At 34.2% G+C, this 21,861-nt stretch overlaps 1 long non-coding RNA gene across 1 annotated transcript; it reads right to left on the bottom strand.

The window, feature by feature from the left end:
* Positions 1-11,765: 11,765 nt before the first annotated feature.
* On the bottom strand, positions 11,766-19,974 carry LOC141376792 (uncharacterized). The gene is made up of 5 exons (XR_015504067.1): positions 19,901-19,974; positions 18,980-19,110; positions 18,680-18,740; positions 17,442-17,490; positions 11,766-14,113 (listed from the first exon to the last, which is right to left on the bottom strand). It is a non-coding gene; the product is annotated as an uncharacterized LOC141376792 (long non-coding RNA).
* Between the last annotated feature and the right edge of the window lie 1,887 nt (positions 19,975-21,861).

The raw sequence follows: 21,861 nt of genomic DNA, 5'->3' as shown, positions 1-21,861 counted from the left end.
ATAGATCTTAAAATCTTACAATCTTGCAAACTATAAAAGATTTTAAATTTAGCTAGAGGGCTAATAATCTGACTTACTATATTTATTTATTTGCTGGCATATTAATATCATGAATTGCTATATAACATTGATATGCTTCTAGCATGGTCTAACATTATTGCATTAGCATGTTATTTAGCATAAATAAATAAAATAAACAACATATTGTTAGCACAAATTGGCATAGCATAAAAAAATAACAAAGTTGCATAAATTAGGATTCTGCTATAGTGATTTTAGCATGATTACCATACTGACATCAATTAGCACATTGTTAATGTTTTTCTATGTTTTTACCATTGTTAATATTGTTAGCATAAATTTCATAGCTATTGTCCATGGCTTGTCACTAAAGGTTTTGCTTTAAGAAAACTAGATAGATAAATGAAGGTCTGGGTTAATATATTCTAAATAATACTACACATCCCCTTTCACACCAATTATTCCAACTATAACCACAAATATAACAATTAATATATTAGAGCAAATAATAGAGCAAATGTTCCCAGTGTGTTACTAGCGCATCTGACCAGTGAATCCTTATTTAACCCTCTGTATACACTGAATTCTGTATACACCGTTGAGGAATGAGGAAACAACATCTTCATCACAAACTCATATCTAGGTTTTCTTTCATCAGTGTGGAATATTTCATCAATTGACCCTTTTCAAAAGCCTGTTATGACGCGTTTAATGGTCATTATCATCCTAAATCCTTAAAAGTATTAAATATTTAGATTTTTTTAAACATACAAACATTTATATGTATTTACGTTTGTATTATATCATCTTTGCTTTAAATGACAAAAAAGCGGATTACTGCTTGTTGCGAGGCGTTTCTAACACAGCTTCTACAGGACAGTAAATTTGACATTATTCTCTCCTCTAGCTGCCGTCATCAGTCTCACACTTTTTTACTTATTCTGAAAGTCTTAATAACATCATCATGGAGTTTTTCTTTTTCGTTTTTCTGTAAAAAAAAATTGTGCATGTGTGAGCCAGTAGATTTTGTTGTAAAAATGTGGTGTAGAAATTGTTTTATACAGTAGCTGATGGGTCAAAATGGACCCAAAGGACAACGGCTGTACCCTAAATGTGTACCGTTGTAACGTAAATGTGTACAAAAAAGCCAAAACATTTCAAGATGACAAATACATGATTTTTACACTGTTGAATTGGTGCACAGATCATTTTTGAACTATGAGTCAACAGGAAGGGTAAAAATGTACTGCATTAATCAAATCAAATGAATTTAGCAATCATAGTCAGTATAGTGGAACAAAAACAACAACCTATTTCCTACAGAATTCTCAAAGCAGGGAACACAAAGACGCAGAAACTAGCACCGGATATCTGAGGCACTTTTATTTTTATACTTCAATTTGCAAGCCTGGCTTGCATAACATCCATGTATTTTTGTCATTCTTTGGCATGGTTTAACCAGTTGTTTTCTAGATCATCATCTTTTAATAATCTTTGAAAAGAAGGCTTTACATTATCTCAAATGGTTTCTGACCGACTGTCAGTGTTTTACTGTTTAGCCTGGAAAAAGCATGAAAGTGATCCAAACAATATATATTTTCCTCTATATCTTTATTATTATAGTCTAACTCTGCTATTGTTTTTTATTACATTCATTAATTCATTCATTTTTTTGTTGGCTCAGTCCCTTTATTAATCCGGGGTCACCACAGCGGTATGAACCGCCAACTTATCCAGCAGGTTTTTACGCAGATGATGCCCTTCCAGCCGCAGTCCATCTCCGGGAAACATACACACACACACACACGCTTATACACTACGGACAATTTAGCCTGTACCCGATTCACCTGTACCGCATGTCTTTGAACTGTGGTGGAAACTGGAGCACCCGGAGGAAACCCACTCGAACGCAGGGAGAACATGCAAACTTCACACAGAAATGCCTACTGAGCCGAGGTTCGAACCAGCGACCTTCTAGCTGTAAGGCTACAGCACTACCTACTGCGCCACTGTATAGTACATCACGAAGGTCTAATATGATATACTGCATGATATACTGATTCAAATGTACTCTCAGAAGAAGAACAAGATTAAATAGGATTTCAGTATGTTGGCATTGTCAAGACAAAATAATGAAACTGTCATCTGATCAACTCATCAATTAACATTCATAACCAAGAACAATGTAAATAAGATTAGAACAACCATCAGAAAAAGAAAGCTAACTCTTGATCTAAGAGATTCGAAAGATGAAGGAGCTCTTGGTAGAGCCGAGTGTGTACAGAATGTGAATGATTTTGATGAAGTTGTTTATTTCTTCGCTTAGAGGCATTTTCCTGCAAATTGTTATTCTGCTGAAATATGGATTTTTTTTTCTCGTCTTGTTGCTGCTGTATGTGTGGCTTGATGATAATCACACAGAAACTCATCTGATTTTACATTCCTCACCAACGCCCTCATACAAAAGAAAAATCACGGCATGAGATGTTTCCATGGTGACATAAGGCAGCATGAAACGTTTAGACTGTATGAGATGCACATACATGCTAGACAGAGAGCAATATCCCATTTATGGCTGGTAAATCTGCTAACATGACGTGGCTTTAAAAACATGCATTAACAAAACTACCAATTTCCCTTCAAGGAAATCTAATAGTGTTAATGTCTATAAAACACCTAATGCCTAAAGAGATGCATTAATGTACTCTGAAACAACAATCAAGCATTCATGTGGAAATATTGAAGAGCTCTCATGTAATTGTTCTCTGACCATGCTGGCATGCCAATGAGACAAGTTATATGCACGCATCGGCCACTTTATAAGGTACACCTGTCCAACTGCTTGTTAATGGATATTTCAATCACATTGCAGCATCTCAATGCCTTTTTGCAGTTTAAACCGAGCATCCGAATGGGGAAGAAAGGTGAATTAAGTGACTGAACGTGGCATGGGTGTTGGTGCCAGACAGGCTGGTCTGAGTATTTAAAAAAATGTCTTATCTACTGAGATTTTCATGCACAACCATCTCTAGGATTTATACAGAGATGGTTAAAAAAATTGAAAATATCCAGTGAGCAATTGGTGCAATCGCCTTGTTGATGCCAGCGGTCAAAGGAGAATGGCCAGACTGGTTCGAGCTGATAAAAAGGCAACAGTAACTTAAATAATCACTCGTTACAACTGAGGTATGCAGAAGAGCATCTCTAAATGCACAACACGGGGAACCTTGAGGCGGATGGGCTACAGCAGCAGAAGACCACATCGGTTGCCACTCCTGTCAGCTAAGAACAAGAAACTGAGGCTACAATTCATACAGGCTCACCAAAATTGGACAATAGAAGATTGGAAAAATCTGCTTTAATCCTTTGTGGCATAAATTCAACAAGATACTGAAAATACATACACTTTCAACACAACCCAAAGCTACTCTATTGGATTGAGCTCTGGTAACCATTTGAGTACAGTGAACTCATTGTCATGTTCAAGAAACCAGTCTGAGATGATGCCCTATTCTGCTGGAAGTAGCCATCAGAAAATGGGTTCACTGTAAAGGGATGGACATGGTCAGCAACAATACTCAGGTAGGCTTTGGCGTTGACACTTTGCTCAATTGGTACTAATGGGTACCAATGTATGGACCATGTATGAACCATGTGACCAGGTGTATACAGCCCCATAATGTCATCAATTATTTTTAATCAGAGAAACAATATAAAACTAAAATAATGGAGCCGTGAAGACCGCAGTTTAGAGGTTCGAGTAATACCATTACAGTCTTTGCATTGCTGTCTTGCAAAAAGCTGGGTTAAAGACAGTAATAAAAAACTGAAAACTTGACACCATTAGGAACACTTTCAAAGCCCTGAATGCACAACAGTATACCATTACTGACTGTACAGCAGTTATACATTAATAATGTCCCTTTTGGTTTAAAGCTGTTTTTTGTGGATGACAATACATTAGCAGGGAGCCTGTGAGAGATTTTATTACAGCCCCAGCTGTTCTCAGCTGATTGGCACAACCTCACACAGTCTGCTCCAAACGTGGCAAAACTTACAGTCTGATATAGTGCTGTCACTTTGTCTTCTGTCAATTTTCTTATTCTCTGCAGGATCGCAGGTCTATTATTACTAATATTATTATTAAATAATTTTTTTATATATATATATATATATATATATATATATATATATATATATATATATATATATATATATATATATATATATATGTATGTGTATATATATATATATATATATGTATGTGTATATATATATATATATATATATATATATATATATATATATATATATATATATATATATATATATATATATATATATATATATACACATACACACAGACACACACACAGTATATATATAATTGTGTGTTTTTACACTATTTTATTACTCTGTCCAAAATCATATTAATTCAGCACTTATTACTCACTAATGTTGGCTGATTCCAATAACAGTGCCTGTTTTTCTCACATTGCACTTTTGCACAAAATGATGTGAAATTTGTTGCATTTTTGCTTTCAACAATCATTTATAAGTCTTGCGTTATCCCTTGAAGACCAGAAAACTGGCAAGAAGACATGATTCCTCTGAACCAGGTTGCAGCCATTTGTACAATTATATTTGTGCATCATGAGCTGTATTACTTCATTTTATGCTGAATCTTGATTTTTAAAAAATCTGAAAATGGGGAAAGAAGAGTTATCGGGCAGGGAGTAGCATTTACATTCTTAGCATGCTGTCAGGAATACACCGGGCTCCCTCACCACTCAGTGACCTCAAACACTCAGCTCCAATACATAGAGTAGTGCAAACTATGCACTATGCACCCTGCATAAGTGAAGGCTACCCCTCACTGCATAGCCAAAACAGCTTGTACCATAGCCATGTAAAATAGCCTACTATAGCTTACTTCACATTAAAATAATTGACTGCTATACAAATTTAAGTCAGCGACGTGGTGGCGCAGTAGGTAGTGTTGTTGCCTCACAGCAAGAAGGCTACATGGTTCAAGCCTCAGCTGGGTCAGTTCGCATTTCTGTGTGGAGTTAGCATGTTCTCCCCGCGTTTGCATGGGTATCCTCTGGGTGCTCCGGTTTCCCCCACAAGTCCAAAGACATGCAGTACAGGTGAATTGGGTAGGCTAAATAGTTTGAAGTGTGAATGAATATGTATGGATGTATCCCAGAGATGGGTTGCAGCTGGAAGGGCATTCGCTGCGTAAAACATTTGCTAGATAAATTGGCGGTTCATTCTGCTGTGATGACCCCTGATTAATAAACGGACTAAGCCAAAAAGAAAATGAATGAATGAATATTTACTGTCTCTATATCTCCATATAAATGCACTCATAAATATTTTGAGAAAATGTTTATATATGTATGAAAATATGCTTATATATTTATATACACATAATAATTACTCAGTAAACACACAAATATATTACATAAATACAAATTTTCTAAATAGATGCAATTAGTCGTAAATAATTAAAGTTGGATTGACAGTTCCAATAAGACAGAGAACCAGTAATAACTATGAAGCAATCCTTTATTTATACAATTTGTTTTTCAGAGTTTTTTATAGTTGTATTTTAAATGGCTTTTTTTTGTATTATTGACAAGCTGTGTAACTATATGCAAAGTGTTGCTGATTTTAGGGATTTCATGTGTAAAGGTCATTTGTAATAACTGGCAAGGTCTCTTTGAGGTGAATCTTAGGCATTAAAACCTGCAAACCCTTACAACCTTCAACCTCTCTTGAGAAGGACCAAAACCTTGAGAGAAATAAAACATACAGTATGATCAGTTTTCAAAATGAATACATGATAAAAAAAACTGTAGTAATGCTTCCCACATGACCTTACCCACCTTAGTTCTCTTCACTCACACCTTCTGTGTTCAACAGCGGTTTGATTTCACTATTAAAGCAGTGTGAGATGACAGTTCAAAGTGTTCCTGTAAGGTTTCTCCAGCATCACCGATCAGTATTCAGTGCCAATAAAAACACACTCCTGCTAAGTGGAGACAGAGATGGTGTGATGCTGTAAAGACCGGAAAGAAAGTACCTTTTGTTTGATGCACGCTGAAAGAAAGACAGTGAAGCGCAGAGATGTGTGAGGAATCGCCTGCGCCATGTGAGGAGGGGAAATACCACGGTAAATGAGTGTGAAATTTAACACGTTTTTGCGACAATGCAGACTTGAGGGAACAGAACTTTGTTGGGTGAAACTTCTAAACTTTTATCATGAAGAACTTTCCACAGAACAAACCAGTGATGAAGTCACGTTTAGGAAGGAGATATTCAGGTAGATCAATCTACAGTAAGGGCTGAAGTGAGAAGGAAGAAATCTAAAAACAGAAGAAAAAAAAAAAGCTTGACCTCAGTGAACTGCACATCGTTCATCTGTCCTTTACTATCAGAACAGACGTAAAGTGCTTGAAGAGCGAGACAAATGAAGTTTACCTCCATTCCTCAAATGAGTTTATACTGACAGCATTCTGGGAGGGTTGACCTTTCCTGTCACGAGTATATTTCACAGCACATGTAACAGGTTTTAGGATGTGAGACTTGAGAAAGGTTGGCTGGATTGGTTTGGCTTTGTGATTTTTATTACAGTGTTTCTCTGAAATTATAGGTGATGTTATCTAAAATGCACATTTATGTTTGCAACTGTTTTGTAATGATTTTAGTCTTGCAGATGTTTCATTTAGGCGAGGCAGTGGCGCAGTAGGTAGTGCTGTCGCCTCACAGCAAGAAGGTCGCTGGGTCGCTGGTTCGAAACTCGGCTCAGTTGGCGTTTCTGTGTGAAGTTTGCATGTTCTCCCTGCCTTCATGTGGGTTTCCTCCGGTTTCCCCCACAGTTCAAAGACATGTGGCACAGGTGAATTGGGTAGGCTAAATTTTCTGTAGTGTGTGTGTGTGTGATTGTGTGTGTGTGGATGATTCCCATAGATGGGTTGCGGCTAAAAGGGCATCCACTGCGTAAAAACTTGCTGGATAAGTTGTTGGTTCATTCCGCTGTGGCAACCCCGGATTAATAAAGTGACTAAGCCGACAAGAAAATGAATAAATGAAGATGTTTCATTTTGGGCGTCACAGTGGTGTAATAGGTAGCATGATCGCCTCACAGCAAGAAGGTCGCTGGTTTGAGCCCCGGCTGGGTCAGTCAGCATTTCTGTGTGGAGTTTGAATGTTCTCCGTGTTTGTGTGGGCTTTCTTCAAGTGCTCTGGTTTCGCCCACAGTCCAAAGACATGCAGAATAGGTGAATTAGGTAGGCTAAATTAACCTTAGTGTATGTGTGTGAATGAGTGTATGGGTGTTTTCCCTGATTGATAAAGGAACAAAGCTGCAAAGAAAATTAATGAATCTTTATTTAGGGATAACAATAGTTCTGTATGAAATTATTAATAAAACCTGACTTAATATTAATGGTGGCGGCTTGAGACTACGCAAAAGTCTGATTTTGGCACAAAAGGTAATGTTTTTTTGTGAGTGACAATGATAGTGCTGCTGCTATCCCAATTTGATTTAGTTTTGCAAGTTTTCTTTTGGTAGGATGCGTAAGGATTGGGGAAAATGCCTGATAGCCCTTTTAAAGTACACTATAAAAACCATTCATTGGATTTACTAAAAATTAAGATACATTTGGTTACAAACTATTTATATGGGCTAAATTTAAAGAAACCAATTAAATTTAGTAACTTTAAAATTTTTGATTTGCAACCACCTTAAAAAATGTAGTGCAAGATGTTGTAGGACCACAATACAAATGAAGGAGTATTCAGGAGATTTCCCTGAATACACCAGCCACCGAGGTAACATGCTGCCCAAGCAAGCAAGGAGACTCACAAACATAAATTCAATTCATTATTGATTTTAAAGTTCTCTTACTGGTGTATAAGTCTTTAAATGATCTAGCCACTGGTTATCTTTCAGAGCTGTTGCATTTATATACTCCCACTAGAAATTTATAATTCAGTAATCAAAATCTTCTTTCAGTTCATCTGTCCAAATTGAAGATTAGAAATCTGTCACATTTAGAGATTAGAGGAGCAACTATCCTATCTAAATCATTTAAAAACTCACCTGCTCAGTCTGCACCTAGTTGTGTTAAATCTGTTATGTTTTTTTTTTTTCCCTCAATGTTTTGTACTAACGAGCGACACAGTGGCCGAGTGGGTAGCACGTTCGTCTCACAGCAAGAAGGTCGCTGATTCGAGCCTCGGCTCAGTGGGCATTTCTGTGTGGAGTTTGCATGTTCTCCCTGCCTTCGCTTGGGTTTCGTCCGGGTGCTCCGGTTTCCCCCACAGTCCAAAGACATGCGGTACAGGTGAATTGGGTAGACTAAATTGTCCGTAGTGTGTGTGTGGGTGAGTGTGTGTGTGTGTGGATGTTTCCCATAGATGGGTTGTGGCTGAAAGGGCAACCGCTGCGTAAAAACTTGCTGGATAAGTTGGCGGTTAATTCTGCTGTGGCGACCCCGGATTAATAAAGGGACTAAGCCGACAAGAAAATGAATGAATGAATGAATGTGTTTTTTTTTTTTTTACTTTGGATGAAGTTCAATTTTATGTACAGCACTTTGGTCAAAAGAAAAAAAAAGTAAATAAAAACAAAAATCGTTGATGCCCTGTAATATTAAACGCTAAATAATCAAAGGACACTAAATAGAACAAATTGTTAAAACATTTACACTGATATACAATATTTGAATGCTGCTGTTTGACAATGTGAAAGACACCTACACTAAAAAAATGTTTTGTTGCTTGTTCAAACTTACATTAAATCGGCTGAAACAACACAACTTTTGAGATTTTGTTGGGACAAACCAATTGTTTTTATGTTTAATATACTTAAGTTTGTAAATGGGTTAACATAGTTCCTTCATGTTGTCCCAACACAAATCGATTGTGTGGAACCCAGCATTTTTTTACAGTGTATCAAATTTAATGTTTTACTGTAAATATAATCATTGCTATAGTTGAGCAATAAAGCAATAGATTGTTTAAAACACTTATTATTTATCGCACATATATACCACAACTGAAAAAGAAATGAAAAAGCAAGATGTCCCATGTCCCAGCACACACAAAACAATCAACCTTAACACACACACTAGATCAGTCCTTTAGCAGAGAGCCTATGGAATCTGCTCCAGTGAGCTCAATTACACCATATTATATTAACATTGGAGTTTATTGCTAGTAAAAATAACAGCATTTTTAAAGGGGAAACAGTTATTTGTTTGATTACTTGTTTATTTCTAACATATTATCACTGGTTGTCTGACACATTTCTTTTTCACACACACAAAACCATCTCATAAATATAGGAACAAAAATCATGACTATTGTAACCAACAAAATAATTCTGCAGTCTGTTCTTAGCAATGCAATCAGGTGCAAATGCTTTTCATGAAAACATTTAAAGTTTTTAATGCAAAAATCACAGAAAGTGACATTTTCATATAATGTTGGCTATCTTACCGGTTTTTCTTCCCAGAGGTTTTAGCTTCCTCCATCAGTCACAATTCAATATAATTAAAAAGTCTAGATATACCAGAGCTTAAGTGCACAGAGAAGTGACATTTCATGGCTGGATCACTTTGATTCTAGAGAGGAACATGGAAAAAATAACACTATGCACCTGTCAAAACATGTCTAGACCACCAGAACCATGGGGTGTAAAAGAAAGCTTCTGGGCAAAGGGGAAAAGTCATTCCTTTCACTCCAGCCACTGTTTATCAGACTACATTTATTTTTATAATGATGGGGAAAAATGGAACATTTATCATTATTATTACTCATAAAATAAAGTATAGTGAATTTAAAAAGCAAATCTATAAGAAGTTTAATATTTTAAACTAAAGGCCTTTTCACACCGACAACCAGGAATATTAGCTATTATAACAAATGAATGTTTTTAAATGGATTCTGAATGGCTACTCAATGATTTTTTTGTTCATTAGTTGGAAAATAGAATTCTAAAAGTCATTTCAGTGACACGGCTCCTCTGTGTTATTATCATTGCAGTGTGGACTTCATTCCCATTGAATTCGAATGACTATCAAAATTGCATAGTTATCTATTATGTGAAGGCTAAAGCACACTATAAATGATAACTATAAAGAATAAGTACTGTTTAATGATAACTACAGTATATTATCGTCCACACTACCGCGTGATAATGCTCTATTGGTTATAAGAACACACTGCAGTTTTGTCATCAGCTGCTTTTTATGCTCAAGCTCTTTCAAACTAGAATAGATTCTGACTGACTGCTGATGTTGCGAACTTCTGTCAACTGGAATAAAAGTGACTCTGAACAATATTGGTCTTCTATGTAGTTACTGTTGTGCTGAGGCTATATTCTTTCAAATTTAAATGTTTACTAAAACATGGTTTGAGTCCTGGCTTGGTCAGTCGGCATACCTGTGTCTGTGTAGAGTTTGCATGTTCGTGTGGGTTTCCTCCGGGTGCTCCAGTTTCCTCCACAGTCCAAAGACATGCGCTGTAGGTAAATTGAATAAATTAAGTTGGCCATAGTATGTGTGTGAATGAATGTGTATGGGTGTTTCCCAGTGCTAGGTTGCAGCTAGAAGAGCATCCGCTGTGTAAAACATGTGCTGGATAAGTTGCTGGTTAATTCCGCTGTAGCAACCCCTGATGAATATGGGACTAAGCCAAAAGAAAATGAATGAATAAATGAATGAATGAATACAAAAAGGTTTGTATTCCAAAAAAAAATTCCAAAAATACAAAACTACTGGGAAAACGGCAAAAATGGAAAATGTATTGAAGAAAAAAAAAACAACTACTGGGAAACAGGTATGTACAAAAATACACTTCTTGGAAAAATCATAGTACTTATAAGACTGCAGGCAACAAGTGCCCTTCCAACGAGATTCTGAAGTGTTCATCTGAGACACTTTACAATCCCATGACACAATGGTGGAGTTCATGTGGAAGTAAAGCAACCAAGGTTAAAGTCTAGTAGGCATACAGCTGCGGACACTCACATCAATATAGCATCATTTTTGTGACCCTGTATAACAATAAAATACTATTAATAAAATAAAAATTAAAGGATAATTTGATAAATATTATGAATAATACTCATAGAACTCTGTTTTTACATTACTGTAGTGATTGGCTTCAGGGTTAAGGTAGGGGTAAATATTAATAAAATACAATTATTGGGTAATTATTAAGTATTATTGCGCTACACACTACCAGTTGTTTAGCATTAGCAAATAGTGAACTTGTTATCTGTTAAGCATTAACTCTACATTAATAAACATTAGTAAGCTGTTTATAACTGCAGACACCAATGTTCTATCTTTGACTTATAAGCACCTGACTTAATGTGCTTAATAATTGTGTTTTCATAATTTGTTAATGATGAATTGTTTTATGACTAAATTAAGTATTGCAATATTTACAAACCAGTTATTTAAGAGTAGTTAGTTGTTGTTGTTTTTTTTTTTAAATCATTCAGAGTTAATAAATAATTAATAAACTATTGATATTAATGTTTATATACATTATTATTCAGCTAAATACTAATAGGTATTTTTTATGTTAATAAATGCTTTATTAACTCAACTTCATCCAGTTTTGTGATCTAATCTAAAGTGAGGACTATCTATGCTTTATAAATCCCCTATAAATGACAATTAAAGGCTCAGTTATATTTCAAACAGGATAAATAAATGACTTTATTTATTTCTTTTTTTTTTTTTTTTGAAGATGCAAAAATGAAACTGTATAAAATGAAAAATAAATCTTTGCAACCTTATCTAAAAAGTTTAGACATCGTTAAATAACTTACTGTTGAATCATATTATATTGTTAAATTATTATACTGTCATTGTTTTAATTGTGTGTTATATTTTAACACTCCTGTTATTCAGCAACATTTATATTTTACAGTAATTTTATTTATTTAGATAGGATTGCGAAGATTATTATTGATTCTGAGCCTTTAATTGTCATTTATAAGGGATATATAAAGCATAAATAGTCCTTACTTTAGATTAGGTCACAAAACTGGATAAAGTTGAGTTATTAAAGTATTTATTAACATAAGTATTACTATATGCCTGAATAATAATAATGTATATAAACGTTGATTTTAATAGTTTATTAATCATTTACTAACTCACTTTGAATGATCTCAAAAAACAGTACTCTTAAATACAAAGGTTTGTAAATAATGCAATACTTGTTAAAAACGAATCATTAACAATATATAAAAATACAATTATTAAGCACATTATAAATGTGCCTATAAGTCAAGAATAGAGCATTTGTAGCTGCAGTTATAAACTGCTTACTAACTACCTATTGATTTAGAGTTAATGCTAAACAAATAATGAATTCACTATTTGCTAATGCTTAATAAATGATTCATATGTAGTCATTATAAAGTGTTACCAATAATTCTTATTATCTGCCGGCTGCAGCTGTATCTCTTCTAGCAACCACAACCAAGATGACAGTGAAAACGTGGGTCTGATTCCCAATCCGAGTTGGAAAAAAGCAGATGCCACATACAGTATACAATTGAAGTCAGAAATATTAGCCCCCCTAAATTATTAGACCCATTGTTTATTTTTTCTCCTAATCTACATTTAACGAAGATAAGATTTTTTTTCAACACATTTCTAAACAGAATAGTTTTAATAACTCATTTGTAATAACTGATTCATTTTATCTTTGTCATGATGACAGTAAATAATATTTTACTAGATATTTTTCAAGACACTTCTATTCAGCTTAAAGTGACATTTAAAAACTTGACTAGGTTGATTAGGTTAACTAGGCAGTTTAGGGTAATTAGGCAAGTTATTGTATAACGATGGTTTGTTCTGTAGACTATCGAGAAAATATATTGCTTAAAGGGGCTAATTATTTTGACCTTAAATTGGTGTTTAAAAATTAAAAACTGCTTTTATTCTAGCCAAAATAAAACAAATAAGACTTTCACCAGAAGAGAAAATATTATCAGACTTACTGTGAACATTTCGGAAAATATTTAAAAAGGAAAAAAAAAATCAAAGAGGGGCTAATAATTTTGACCAACTGTACAAGCATTGAAGAAAATGCAAAATAGAATGAACAATAAAAACATAACTACTGTGAAAATGACAAAAATGGTAAATACAGTGAATAAAAATATACAACCACTGGAAAAATGGTGAAAATGGAGCATACAAAAATACACAAATGGTGGGGAAAATGGCAAAACTGGAAAATGGAATTAACAAAAATACAAAACTACTGGGAAAACAGCAAAAATGGAAAATGAAGCGAAAAAAAGGTGGAAAATGCAGTAAACAAGCATTGAAAAATGAGCAAAAAATGGAACAAAATAAAAAACCAAACTGTAACTAATGTGAAAATGACAAAAAGGATAATGAAATTAATAAATTTATACAACCATAGGGAAAATTATGCAAATGGAGCGTACAAAAAACACACAACTACTGGGAAATGGGAATGTACAAAAATACACTTCTAGTAAAATGGCAAATTTTTTTTTTTTAAATGAACAAAAACACAAACTTGGGTTACACACATGCTGTATTGTATGTACAGTCTGTCTAATGATAACACACTGAATTGTAAGGTATTAGGTAAGTTGGCTAATTTTACCTTTGAGCGTCAATGCTGTGCTGAACAATAAATACACCATTTCATATTGAATTTTCATTCGCTAATAAATGTAGGTCTTCAAAGCAAACACATTCAAATCAAGACAGCAGAGTCTTAAGCTGCTCTAATTTTTCTACCGTCTTATCCAAGCCTTCAAATATGCAAATCCTTTAATGACAACATGAAATCATGAAAGCATTATTGATATTCAGAATGGTAAGCAAGCAATGTGATGTTTTCAGTTTGTAAATCTGCAGTTCTGTCTTTGCTTTTTAAACAATAAACATGGACTGTCGATGATGCTTGCTGATTAGTTACAGTTGAACTGTTAGTTCACTCAAAAATGACAATACTGTCAATATTTACTTTACTCACCCTCCACTTCTTCCAATCCTATTTGTGCTTCTTCTGTCTGTTGAATACAAAAGAAGATATTCTGAAGAATGTTGAAACAATACAGCCATTGACTTCTATATAATCTCTGGTTCCTAAAAATGGATGTCAATATAAATTCACATGCTAGTTTGCTCGTTTTTGTAGTATGATTCACATGTCGGTGGCTCATCACACTATTTATTGTGCTTAATTGGTCAGTAGATATACTATGAAATACCCAGTTGACTACTTCCTGTGGGATTCTGAAGCATCTACATGATGGACACTCTACTATCCCATGAGGCCCTAATGCTGTGGATCACATGACAAGGAAAAGATTTGCGTCTAATGCCCAATCCCAAGTGGCTTGCTTCATGTGCACTTGAGGTCTAGCAGACTTACAATGACCTTTAAGTTCAGCTCTTACAAGAGTACTCGAGAACCAATCTATATGAACTCTCAGTGTACACTACTGCCACAACTACAGTTGGCTTTAAATTCACTTAAATTTCATTGAACTATATGCTATATACATGTCCTTCTATTACATCTTGTATGTAGGGGAGCGAAGGGCGCAAAGAAACAAGGGGTAAAATGTAACATGGAGTTTTAAGGTATTTGCTCAGAGTTGACCCTGGCATGCTTCCGAGGTTTTCACCACAATGTCGGCAGATGTGTTCCTGCCAATTATTGAAAAAGTTCAGCAAATTTGGATGAGAAACACAGGAGAAACTATTTTTGCAGCATAAAAGGATTTTTTTATTACAGTCATTTTTTTTTTAATCTGTGAAAGTGTGAACCTAAAATGTTGTACTGTTGTGATTATTGACTTCTAGGCTAAAAGATGGAACCATTTAGAAAGATGTAAAAAAAATAAAATAAACACACACAGTGACTGCAAGCCAGTTTTGAGAAAAATATGACATAACGGGGTTAGTTGTAACTGGGTGTTACAAATAAGCCGCACACTGTTGGACACTAACTACTGTAAATGAACAAAATAATTTTTGAATTTTGAGAGTAATGTTTGGAACTTTTTTAGCTATTATTTAGAGTAAACTGGATTTAAATTAATTGTAAATAGTAAAATCTGCATGTGGTACAACTAACCCCGTCTGCTACAACTTGCCTTACAGGTGGGGTAAGTAGTAACATTTATTCTCCTGGCACTTTTTGCAATACTGCACAGAAACCATAAGCCAGGTGATCATACAACCAGTGCTCATTTGTAGGAGAGGCTTGTGTGTTGTTGGTGAAAACAAATGGTTTGTCTAACCCCATTACTTTGTTCATTATTTGGCCAAAACCAAAAAGTGTTGCTTTGTGCCCGCTCTCCCCTATCTCTCATTTAACTACAGTCACAGCATGTCGTTCAACGCATTTCACAAAAAGTGTGGACTCAAAGATAGGCTGCAAAAGTTTAAGATAAAATTCGGGAGAGCCCCGAATTTCATAATTCACACATTTAAACTGCTGTATATTGACCTTATTATTCAATGTAAAAGTGCGCTAATTTTTGCAATTGTTTAAAACTTCTGATGCAGGTGGTATGTGAAAAATGACTAGGAATTATAAATGGCAGAAAACTGTCAAACTACTTGCTCTACAAACAAGTGTGTTCATGACGAGACAAAAAGTATAATAATATAATAAAAAAATTACAGTTTTTAACAACAAGCAATAAAATGAGACTTTTTTAACATCTAAAGACCATTGCAAGTGAATGAGACCAAAAGTCTCGAGCCAAATAGATTCCAATGGTTGTAGCCACTTGTACATGAGGAATAAGGTCAATATAAGATGAAGTAATGAGGTGCGTTTCAAACAAATGTTGTACCACAGTACATCCTTTAGAGCAGTGTTTTCCAATCCTGGACTGTTTCTCAATATCCACTCTAAAGCGATCTTGCAGCTTTGTTTTCTCGTGTAATGTCATCATCAACTACAAAAGTTCCAATACTCAAGACCACAGGAATGGAGGACACGGATGTGTTCTTAATATCAAGGATGTATCAAATGCAGCCTAGAGCTCAGTATTTGCTCTAGAAGTCCAATAAGTCGTTGAGGCTAAATAAAAGAGGTGGGAAGTGCAGCAGTTTATTCATTATTAAGGTAAAAACACATTAAGGGTGTTTATTTGCTGAATTTCATATTAAAATCTGTATTATTTGTACTGTGCAAAGCATCTTTGAAAGGCTTCTGTTAATATTATTTGTATTGAAAAGCAAAAAAACAAAAACAAAACAACAAAAAAACATGGTGAAATCTTTAAATAATTTTCCATTAAAATGCGTGAAGGTCATTTGACCATCTGGAAGAATGCAGCAAATCATTTCTCAGAGGAAGTATTCGGTGTTCATGTGGTCTTCCAAGTTTTTTCTTTCAAGGTAACTTGGCAAGACACAGAGAGTAATCTCCTTGATAACATAGGTCTGTTTTCGGCATTCTTAGAATTGAGAAACAGCCCTGGTCCTTGCGCCCCTTTGCTCTGCATATTTTGTATGTCTCTCTTAACACAGCTGATTAAGATAGCTAGTGAGAAGAGCTTCATGCATAAAGTGCTCTTCTGTCTGGCACATCCCTACACGGTGTGTATTGTTTCCTAGTCCCCTCACCCTTATTACTATTACTACCCTTTTAATATCCTGAGCATGAGAAACCTTTATTTTTCTTCAAAATTTTAGAATTCATTCACTTATTTCCATAATGGCATTGTCTATACCATCTTACTAAAAAGTGAAGTGTGTGAAGTGTGAAATAATATACAGTTGAAGTAAGAATTATTAGTTAGTTAATTGGGAGATTTTTTTCAGCACATTTCTAAACATGATAGTTTTACTAATTTCTAATAACTGATTTATTTTATCTTTGCCGTGATGACAGTAAATAATATTTTACTAGATATTTTTAAGACACTTCTATACAGCTTAAAGTGACATTTAAGAGCTTAACTAGGTTAATTAGGTTAACTAGACGGGATATGCTAATTAGGCAAGTTATTGCATAATGATGGTTTACTCTCTACACTATTAAGAAAAAAAAATAGCCTAAAGGGACTAATCATTTTTACCTTAAAATTGATTTTTTTTTTTTAACTGCTTTTATTCTAGCTGAAATAAACAAATAAACATTCTCCAGAAGAAAAAATATTATCAGACATACTGTGAACATTTCCTTGCTCTATTAAACATCATTTAACAAATATTTAAAAAAGAAAAAAAATTAATGCCGGGTTAATAATTCTGACTTCAACTGTACCTCCGTAAATAAATACAATTTAAATGAACATATGGGGGAGCAGGATTGAGAACCGCAGCTTTAGTGTGTGTTGTGCAAGCATCACCAGTGCTTTTGCTATAACTTACCTCTGACTCTCTTTTTCACCCTGGGGGTTTCAGCTTTCTCCATCAGTCACTATTCGATATAATAAAAAAAAAGTGCACAGAAGAAAGACATGTCATGAATTCACATGTTAGTTGTGGCCTGCAGTCTTTTTAGTGTGTTCAAGCACTGATACACATCCAATGTGAGAAGACAACACAATCACCCTGCATCTGATATGCCTACTTCCATACTATATTGTATGCCAAAAAACGTACAAACATGTCTAAAATCCTAGTACTTATAAGACTGTAGGCAACAAGTGCCCTTCCAGCGAGATTCTGAAATGTGCATCTGTGACATTTTACAAATCCCATGACACAATGGTTGTGTTATTGTGGAAGTAAAGCAACCAAGGTTAAAGTCTAGTAGGAATACAGCTGCGGACAGTCACATCAATATAGCATCATTTTTGTGGCCCTGTATAACAATAATTATTATTTTAACATAATTACGAGGGGTAGGTAATAATAAAATACAATTTAGGATAATTGATAAATATTATGGATAATAAAGTCATTCTGTTTTTACATTACTGTGGTGCTTGGCTTCTGGGTTAAGGTAGGGGTAGACTTTAATAAAATAAAATTAATGGGTAATTTTCTAAATAATATAAATAATTCTTATTAAATTCCGGGTCCAACAACAAGCGGGACCACGATGACAGTGAAAAAGTGCATACGATTCCCAATCCCAATTTGAAAAAGCAGGTGACACATACAATATAAGTGTTCATTAAATCTAAAATATAGTATAGGGCAGTGTTTCCCAACCCTGTTCCTGAAGGCACACCAACAGTATACATTTTCAAACTCTCCCTAATCAAACACAATCTGAATCAACTCATAAGAACATCAGAAGAAACTCCAAAACCTGAAGTTAATGGGTCAGATATAGGAGACATCCAAAACATGTATTGTTGGTGTGCCTCCAGGAACAGGTTTGGGAAACACTGTGTCCCATTAATCAGTTTACCCCTCATGTATACTTTCAAGTATGCTCAAGTACACCCCACTTTGTATCCACTATGTGCCCTTTAGACCAAATGTGAACTCAAGGATTCACAGACACAAGGATTCAGAGTGCCATTTGTGAAAGGGTTGCAGTTTTGTTCATACTACATGTATTTATTTTATAAAATTATCTCATTTTAATTAATGGTCATAAACTATGTCTTATAATAAGTGTACCTACTTTGCAGTGTGCATTATTTTTTTCTTACCAACTGACTTACTTTTCTTCCCGGGGGCTTCAGCTTTCTCCATAAGTCACTATTTGATGAACTGTAATTTTAGAAAAAGTCCTGTAGAATGACTTTTTATGGACAAAATGTATATGCTAATTGCCTGCAGCTTTTTGGCTGAGACGCAACTGATGCCATGAGACAACACTATAACCCTTCATCTGAATATTCATACAAACTATATACAGAAATAGGCAAAAAAAAAAAAAAAAACAATACATGAACCTAGCGTGTCTGAATCCATAGTACCCATAAAACATGGCAGTAGGTATGACATACCAGGATGACTATTTCTGGTGAGATTCTGAAATGTGCATGTGATGGACACTTTACTATCCCATGAGGCTTTAGCTTTTGCCGCTGAAAGTTGAGTGACGTCAGCTTGGTGTGTCACAGCTTTAGCAGTTTCCCTGAAAAAAAAAATAATTGGTGCAACTAAAAAAAGACAGCTGGAATTTTAGTGAAGCAATTTTCACTGAAAAAAAATGTACAGTTTACAATAAGATTTCATTAGTTAAGCAATTTTGCTAACATGATCAATGTACAATACATTTATTACAGTATTTATTGATCATGGATAATGCTACTGTATTTAGTGAACATATGATTGTTTATTAGTAGTCCATCTTAACTCGGTGTATTAACTAATGTTAACGAGCAACTTTGTTTTTTAATAATGGATTATAACTGTAAATATATTCAAATTAACATAAAATTGATAGTTTACTCTAAAATGAATATTACCACATCATTTACTTTCCTCTCGTGTGCTTTTTTTTCTGAAGGAGACAAAAGAAGATATTCTGAAGAATGCTGGTTGCACCCATCGACTTAGTAGGAACGAATTACTATGGAAGTCAATGGCTCATAGAAACCAGCATTTTCCAAAATATCTAATTTTGTCTTCAACAGAAAAAAAAAACTCAAATAAAGATTGAGTTAATGATGACAGAATTAGAATTAGAATTAAAAATAAAAATAAACATTTTTAGATGTTAGTTTCAGTCTGGTAGTTGTAAGCATTTCTATTAGCTAGTGTGTTCCAAATCAGTGACAAAATTGGTCTAGAAGATAAAAACTTGATGTAAACAATAAAAGCTAGCAGTTTGTCACTTCCACCTAAATAGAGCAACAATTTTTTTCATTACCTCATATTTCATTTTCTCATCAAATCTTGACCAATCAAATGCTCTGACATACCTCGACCCCTTCAAAACGCTTCTCGTTTGCTCTCCATTTAATGCGCTTGAGCTCAACTACTCTCATCGGCAGAGCTGCGAGTAAAAAAAAAACACTATTGGTTGTTTTTTTTTAAAGAGGAGGAACTACTTTATGCCCCACCCTCTTTTCATTTTTCAGTTGAGATTAGGTCAAACATCAAATGAAAATGCACAATTCAAAGTACCTCACGGGACCTCCAGTCTGCAATTGTGAAGTAAAAACATTATGCAGTTTCCTGCTAAACAGTGTTTCAGATATCTTATTTACAGCTAAGAATTATTATAATTACTATTATTATAGTATTTTACAGTAAGGCTGGGTGATTAAACAAAAAGTAATCAACACAATTTTTCAGGTAAATTTTTTCTATTACATTCCCTACTACGTGTGGAGTCACTCTGGGGTGCTTTTCCAAAAAACATCCTCAGCCAATTAAGGTCGCAAGTTCCGTCGTTACAAACATAGTTCATTGACTTGAAGTTTCTTAAATCTGTCGTTTCAACCTCTGGAGCTGTAGTTAGAAACATAATTCCTGGCTGTGTTCTATTCAGTTATTCCCCATATGCCCTATTTGTTTAGAACATTCAAACATTTAAACTTGGACAGCCGAGTGGAACTTGTTACGTCTCAAAGCTACTGTAGTGTATTTTTTACAGTCATTGCTGCAAAGCTCCTGAAAACAAACAAACAAAAACCATAGCATACGTTAATGTTTGTATTTTGTAGGTTATTTCTTAAGAAATGTATCGGTACTGTATATGACATGGGCCTGTTGGTTAGAACATTTCTGCAGTGGTTCGCATGCGTCAAATTGTAAAAGTAGACTTTTCAATCTTTTTTTTAAATAAACAAACAATATCCTACTTATTATTATGATTATTTTTTATCTAATAATAATCATGGTCATCAATATTATTATTAATAATATTATTATTATTAAAGTAGGATTTTTTGACTAAATAATAAATATTAATATTCATTTCTTAATAAATAGCCTCATTATTTATTTGACTTGTATATTACATTAGAATATGTGTTAGCTTTTGTAAGTGATTTTATGTTTTAGAATAGAATATGTAATATTCTCAATAATATTTATAAAGGAAACACAGGCCATATATGTGCCATTTACATATATTATAATTGATATGGAAAACTAAAGTATGTTTTTACCAAAACTAATAATGTTTTTTTTTTAAATGGGTATAAAACAATATAAAACAATATGATTTGCACAAAGATATCATGGGGTTCTTCTCTAAAGAAGTTTTTACTTAACCCCGTTTAAAGGGTTATTATGAGCGTTTTACATTATAACTAATGTGGTTCAAAAAAACACTCGGTACTACATCACTTTTTTCGCAAATGATGCATTGTACTTTTATAGTTCAGCCACGAGTTATGTCGTTGTGTGGGAAACGCACCTCTGTTAAGGCTGGTTTAAACGTCTGCGTCGAACGCACAGGTGTGGTCAGGTCAGGTGCAGCCTTTGCGAGCACCTCTCAAAAATGTAATTATGTTTGCTTTATGAAGATGTTTGAAAGCTGCACCAGATACCTTGAGACGTAATATTTTCCATTACAATAAAATTATTATTTACATTAAAATATTTATTTACAGAAAATTCAAGAAATGCACTGCTTAAAACATTATTTACAAGACTTTTTTCTTTTAGAAAAGATACTGCTTATTTTCTACTTTTAATATGAAAAACATTTAAATAATTAATTTTGTTTTCAAAAGTGCAAGTTATTAATTTGTGACTGTTGGTTTTGGGCAATGTGTGATTTAATTTCAGTTGTTGTTCAATGTTAATGTTTAATAAATGATCACAGATAGCAGATAGTGTGCGTTTCCTTCAGTTATTTTTAAATCAAGTACTGCACCATTTATTCAAAATTCTTCCACTTGTAATGTGTAAGCACATTTACTGTATAAAA

Source organism: Danio rerio, chromosome 12, assembly GCF_052040795.2.
Source record: "Danio rerio strain M-AB ecotype USA chromosome 12, GRCz13ab, whole genome shotgun sequence".
NCBI lineage: Eukaryota > Metazoa > Chordata > Actinopteri > Cypriniformes > Danionidae > Danio > Danio rerio.
The sequence above is the reverse complement of the archived record's forward strand: the minus strand, read 5'-3'. Positions and strand labels throughout refer to the sequence as shown.